The sequence below is a fragment of the Barbus barbus genome (genome assembly GCF_936440315.1).
Source record: "Barbus barbus genome assembly, chromosome: 36".
In the NCBI taxonomy this organism is placed as follows: Eukaryota; Metazoa; Chordata; class Actinopteri; order Cypriniformes; family Cyprinidae; genus Barbus; species Barbus barbus.
Window position 1 is genome coordinate 1,366,996 of NC_136714.1, and position 6,865 is coordinate 1,373,860.

Here is a 6,865-nt window from a genome sequence, read left to right on the forward strand (position 1 = left end):
GATTAAGATATTGTGAATGATTATGATGATGATGAGGCATAATGGCGATTAAGAGATTGTGAATGAAGACTGAAGCTTGTCTCTCCAGATACAGCTGTCTGTACAACACAGAAGTCGCCTGAAACTACTAAAATAAGGCACAATTATCAGGGCAAAATAAGATGTGCTGCTGGCACAAGACAGCATGAAGCATCTGACATAGCAATGTCAAATTAAGTACTTTCTGAAATTATGACCCTCAGGATGAGTTTGTTTCTTCATCAGGTTTGTAGAAATGTGTCTCTGCATCAGTGTCTCAGCAATGGATGCTCTGCAGTGAATGGGTGCCGTCAGAATGAGAGTCCAAACTGCTGATAAAAACATCACAATAATCCACACCACTCCAGTCCATCAGTTAACATCTGGAGAAACCAAAAACTGTGTGTTTCGTAGAAAACAAATTAATCTCATGTTCCAGCCACGTATTTGTTTAGAGCTGTTTTGGCTTGTAAACGGTGCTTGATCTGTGCAGATTTCTCTCCTGATTCAGACCAGAACGTCTTCATGGATTTTTTTAATGGATGGATTTTATCAGCTGTTTGGACTCTCATTCTGACGGCACCCATTCACTATATCACATATCAATATTTGCCAAAAAAAGCTCTTCTGCCATACATGTTAATTGTATGTTATTTACAATTAAATGAAAATGTAATTTAAATTCATATTAAATGCAATTATCAAAACTATAAATTCCTTTTCCGACCCACCCAAACAGGACTAATGTAATTTCATAATTTTCTTTACTACAATCTGGCTTTGACAGAAGGTAGTTAAATATAAAGGGCTAAAATATACTACATAGCAGGCACTTCACACATACAATATATATTTTTTTAAATAAAATTATTTTATTTCCAGACAGACAATTAAGCGAAATAAATTGGCTGGAGTTGCTGTGCTGTGCATGATGTGCATCCAAAATAGAAATGCTGCCAAAATGGCCTTAGTAGACAATTTGATTATTATGCATCTAAAATAGATCTCTAGCCATTTTCCATATAAGACCAAAGTACTGAAATGATCAACATGCACAGTGAGACAGATTAAAACAGAGATGTTTAAGAGTTTTTCCTCAGTGCTTGAATTATATCCAAGTGTTTAATTAATTAAAAATAGTATTTAAAATAAATTATAAAATATTTTAATTAAATTAAATTAATTATATATATATTTTTTTTAAATGTGAAAAAAAATGTGCACACACACACACACTTGCCATCCATCCAAATTGTTTATATTCCACTACTGAGCTCAACTGAGTAGTGTGGATATTTTAAATGAAGGGTTACTGAAATTGTCCTGTTTTAGCATGTTCAGCACTTCCAATATACAATGTACAGTATATCAGCACTTCTCAACTGCGACTAACATCTATGTTTAAATCACAATAACAAAATAGTAAAGCTATGTATAGAGGATAAATCCTACAGTAAATGCAACCATTTGGCAGCCTGTAATCTAACATTAAAATAATATAATGAAAATGTAGGGCTTTGACGTCACTTTGCTGCATGTGACCTTGGCAATGCTGCTGCTCAATAAATTGATAAAAATTGACACAAAGAAAATAAATCACAATACATTAACAAAAAGCAGATTGTGGAAGTGCTCCTGACAGCGGTGTGTGGTCAGACCCTTTAAACCCTCATGCATTTAATAAATATAAAAAGGCAACTTACTGTAATAACTTCTGCTGTATTACCTGAAATGTCATCCTGAAGAACTACTCAGAAATATTTATTATGAATAAAGCAGTTCTATGATACTGCATTTAATGTAGGAATCCAGCTATTCATATTATTGAAATATGAAACAGAAATTCCTTGTTTTAAGCATAAAATCACTTCATTTTGATCATTTATTCAGAAAACAAGACTTTGCCAATTTGCTTCTCAAGTAAATGTATACTTTTTTTTTGCAGTGTGATAAACATGTTTCAGAGATGTATAGTACAGTATAGTATGTTATAATTTCACTCAATGGCTAGAAAATGAAAATTAATTCATTAATTTATTATATATATATATATTAGGAATAAAATAAAGAGCATTCATTTATTTCAACATCTGATGATTATCACTGTTGAAGAATATCAGATTGGGTTATAAAATATAAACGGCGAGGATTTCTTCAGAAACCTTATAGACAGAGAGAGAGAGGGAGAGAGAGAGAATAGAAGTATTTTCCTTTATTCGAGATGATAGTGCATTATTATTATAAACTGTGCATAATACTATAACATACTGTAATGTCATACATATTTGCTTACTACTAACTTGTTGGCAGAGGATGATAATCTTGGTTATGTAATTTGTGCCAGTTAATCTTTCTACCTGCCAGAATCTATGATTCAACAGCTTTAGATGTTTTGATTAAACTGTGCATGTTCGACAGCAAAATCCATTCGATTACTGATGCGCTTTCCCTCCAGAGAAGCTCAGTTCATCCTAACACTGTAACTCTAACAATATCTTTCTTCATATCCTCATCAAAATGAATAAACCTGTTTCATTACATGAAACAATCCACTCTTGATATCAGATTCAAATGTACCAATGCTTTTAGCACATTATGCTGATTTTAAGGATGCATAGAGGTTGTTGTGTACACATGCATGAAAAACCATAATCTACTAGTTCAGGACTGAATGAGTGTGAGGACACCAGCATCTCAATGCCATACTGTACCACACTATAAACTAATACCATATTAACCCAGAAACTACACACTGAAGCCACTGGATGCCATGTTTAAAAATATATATTTGTGTGGGTCACAATTAGCTCCTGCCGTGGTCATCCGGTCTGATTTAGACTTCTGCATCCATAAATCCTTCTGAATGTTTCTGCTGCAAGTGTTTCTGTGTGCTAAGTATAGGACATGCACCCTATCACACTGAATATTTCCAGCGGGAAACACCTTTTTAGTCTAAATTCATCTAGAAGCTTTGCATTAATTTACAGCAAAACCCAATCTGTTGAGACATCTGACACATCAACGACACTAATTACCATACATGCATAAAATTACATTAGCTGCTGCATATATTTTGTGAATATTCACATTGCCAGGTCAGTTCAGTTCCAAACCAAATTTCTCCAAGATAGTAGCTCAAATTTACCAGTCAACCCCTTGCGAAAATTAAATAAGGTGCAAAAGTAAAAGTGTTGTAACCATGCTTTTTGGCGGATTGATTAACTGGATTTGATAACCACAGTTTTACTAGTGTAGCCAAACCATGGTGAATTTGTGGTTACCATGCTTTAACTACAATAACAATGTGTTTTGTTTTGTTTTTTGTAGTAAAACCATGGTTAACTTTCATTAGGACCGACACAGAACAAAACATTCAATGCATTCTTATTGTCAGGTCCTGTGAGCCATATGGGTTTCTATATGGTGTTTATGCCTTTGATTAACAATTTGCCATTTCTTGTTTAATTTATATATTTATGCATATTGCATCAGCTGGACAGCTGCCTACTTCATTTCAAATATGTGTTAACACTGTCTTTTTTTATAAACATATCAATGATGTCCCATACTGACAATAAGTGAAGTGACATACTGCCAAGTGTGGTGACCCATACTCAGAATTCGTGCTCTGCATTTAACCCATCCAACGCACACACACACAGCAGTGAACACACACACAGCAGTGAACACACACACACACACACACACACAGCAGTGAACACACACACACCGTGAACACACACCCGGAGCAGTGGGCAGCCATTTATGCTGCGGCGCCCGGGGAGCAGTTGGGGGTTCGGTGTCTTGCTCAAGGGCACCTCAGTCGTGGTATTGAGGGTGGAGAGAGCGCTGGACATTAACCCCCCCCACCTACAATCCCTGCCGGCCCGAGACTCGAACCCACAACCTTTGGATTACGAGTCCGACTCTCTAACCATTAGGCCACGACTTCCCCTAAAATACATAATAAAGATGCTGAAAGATTTTATATAGGCCTATTTAAAACAATATTTAAATATGTATGAAATATTTAAAACTGCAGCTTCCTTACCATTTGGGAATGTATCTTGTGTCTTCTCTTTTACATTTTGCGTCCAATTTTTCAAATCAACAACAAAATATCTTGAAAGATTCACATGAATAAGCTTTTTAGTTTTTAAGAAATGAATACATTTGCAGTTTCTCAAATAGTGCTTTGAAAATGCCTTACACTGAATTTCCGAGCTTGCTGCGTTCTGATTTTTATTGTGAACAGAGGCAGTACAATAGCTAAAGACTGGTAATACAATAGAAACTAAATTTTGTTTAATTGGTTTTTCATTTATTTCTGTAAAGCTTCTGTACTGTACAGTTTGTCAAATCCCTGTAAATTACAAGCATCTGTAACAGCGATGCCTGCCTTAGCAAATGCCACTAATACATTTCTGTGTGACAAATCAATAGACTTAAATTAAATAGACTTAAATGTGCACCACTTTACAGGCAAGAAAAATGCTAAGAGCTAGCCTGGCTGCACTCTGAAATATGAAATGCTGCCCAAATGATAGAATAAAGAAAGGTATCTAATTACTGGAAGAGCTGAATGTTCTTGAAGGGACTGGGCTGTTAAAGGGACGTTACGGTCAGTTTCTCTTCCAGCTGCTCTGGTCTGTTTACTGCTATAACATGAGACAAGAGCACAAACACACTGGCATCATGACCCACTTTTACATCCACTGACACCAAACTCCAGACACCACAAACACAGTAACACAGAGTTCACTAGCCATGGCTCAGTTTGACCCCTGAAACTGAAGAAATCTTATCGTTTCTGTTTCCAGGAAGTTGGAAATGGAGGCTAGCAAAATCCAGTTCAGTTTCAAAGGCCCACAACTAACAGTCATGGAATGCAGTTGGATTTGCAAACAGTGCACAGTGATCAATAGCATATCAATGCACATGATTTTCAAGAAAATATAACACTGATTCGAAAAGCTTTCATGGAGATTAAATGCATAAAATTACAGTTTCTCCAGTTAGTAGACCGTATGTCATTTCCTTTTTGTAAAATAGATTTGGGATATTTTGGGATAATGCCTCTATTTGGCAGGGAAAAATAATCTTGGTTATGTCGATTGTACCAACAACAACAAAATATACTGATCCAAAATCATACAGACAACACTCTAAACTTTGGATGGTTATTCTTTCAGACTTCAAAGATGTATTCGCTATTTATAACTCATAGCTAATTATTTCAATGTTTTAAATTGTTCAATATGTTGAACAGCTACCACAATAAAAAAATGCTACTATTTTACAATATAGAAGCCAAAACTGTAAAATGCAGAAGCTATTCTTGTTTGATTTCTTGTTGTATTCTTTGTAATATGAAGACATATGACTGGTTAATGTATAGAGTAAACGTTATGTAATATATTGCAGATTTTTTAAGATGATCACATAATGAGCCACTGTACTGCTTTTGACTTATGACATATTTTCTGAAGGATTCCCTGAAACCTATGAATACTCATAACTGGGTCCCTCCTTAAAAATGCTTCGGGATTCCTATTGCATTTCTCATCATTTGGAACATGTTCTCTACTGGAAATTACCCTTTTTTGGATTAGACCTTTAAGAACACGTACTTCTCGAGGATTTTCCTGTTTCCCAAAAGGACAAAATGCCCATTTAGGACATCAAATGGAATTTAAAGAAAATCTTTTACATCCTCCCAAAGAGATTTTCTTTAACTGTCCATAAGTAAGACATTTTATAATGATGAGGACTCTAGGAATCTAAGTTTTGTCCATCTTATTTGATTTTTACAAGCACAGATCCTAAATTATAATCGATGGAAATTCCAATAGGAATACACAATCCAGGATTTTTAAGTAGGAATGAATAGCAGTATAATACAGAGCTCCTTTCTCAAGGGATTTTTAAATATTTCAGATATTAACACGCTATGTCACGCTGTCTGTTCTGTATTATAGTCAAAGGATATCGATGAGAGATGTGTTATTTTGACACGTAGCGGAGGTCATGTGACAGACTGCCTGAGGCCTTCGACACTGTGATGAGAAGTGGATGCTATTATGAGTATGAGTAGCATCATGTATGAGAGAGTATAATGTGTAATGCACCGCATCAGTGTCTCCTCGCGGCCTGCAGGGCTGAATCTCACGCGTCATGACGCGCAGGCCGAGCTCGCCCATTCCCATTGACACATCCATACAAAAACATCATATCACACCAGAACCGAGCCATAAACGCTTTCTAGGCGTGCCCTAATTTCATTTCTATAAGCTTTCCTGTGATACTGTCAGTCTGTCCGGTGGCTCTCTGAAGCGCATCTCAGCGACGGCGCGCACGAACAGTTAAAACAGCAGCGACTCAAAGACGCCCGGAATAAAGCTGTGCTTACCTAAAAAACAACCCGCCACGATGTGCCGCGGTCCCCAAACATCAAATCCGCAATCATGGTCCTACATATTTCTCAGCGCAACCTCTCAGCATCAGCAGCCGTACAATAAAACGACAAGCTCCGATGATGCTGCGTAGCCCCGCCCCCTCCCACTGTCAATGATGCTGCGTAGCCCCGCCCCCTCCTGCTGTCACAATGACCTCATCGCATTCAGTTCACTCACTGCAGTCCTCCTACATGATAGATAGATAGATAGATAGATAGATAGATAGATAGATAGATAGATAGATAGATAGATAGATAGATAGATAGATAGATAGATAGATAGATAGATAGATAGATAGATAGATAGATAGATAGATAGATAGATAGATACTTTATTCCTTTCACCTTGAGTATGCAAATAATAAATCAGAGGCTTCTGTACAAACATGCAAA

At 36.4% G+C, this 6,865-nt stretch overlaps 1 protein-coding gene across 1 annotated transcript in view; it reads right to left on the bottom strand.

Annotated features, from left to right (window-relative positions):
• The window catches only part of LOC306856425 (janus kinase and microtubule-interacting protein 2-like), a 32,754-nt gene extending 26,176 nt beyond the window's left edge, over positions 1–6,578 (bottom strand). Inside the window, exon 1 of the mRNA XM_079395710.1 lies at positions 6,428–6,578. The gene's annotated coding sequence lies outside the window, so the exon portion shown is untranslated. The remainder of the gene's footprint in view (positions 1–6,427) is intronic.
• Between the last annotated feature and the right edge of the window lie 287 nt (positions 6,579–6,865).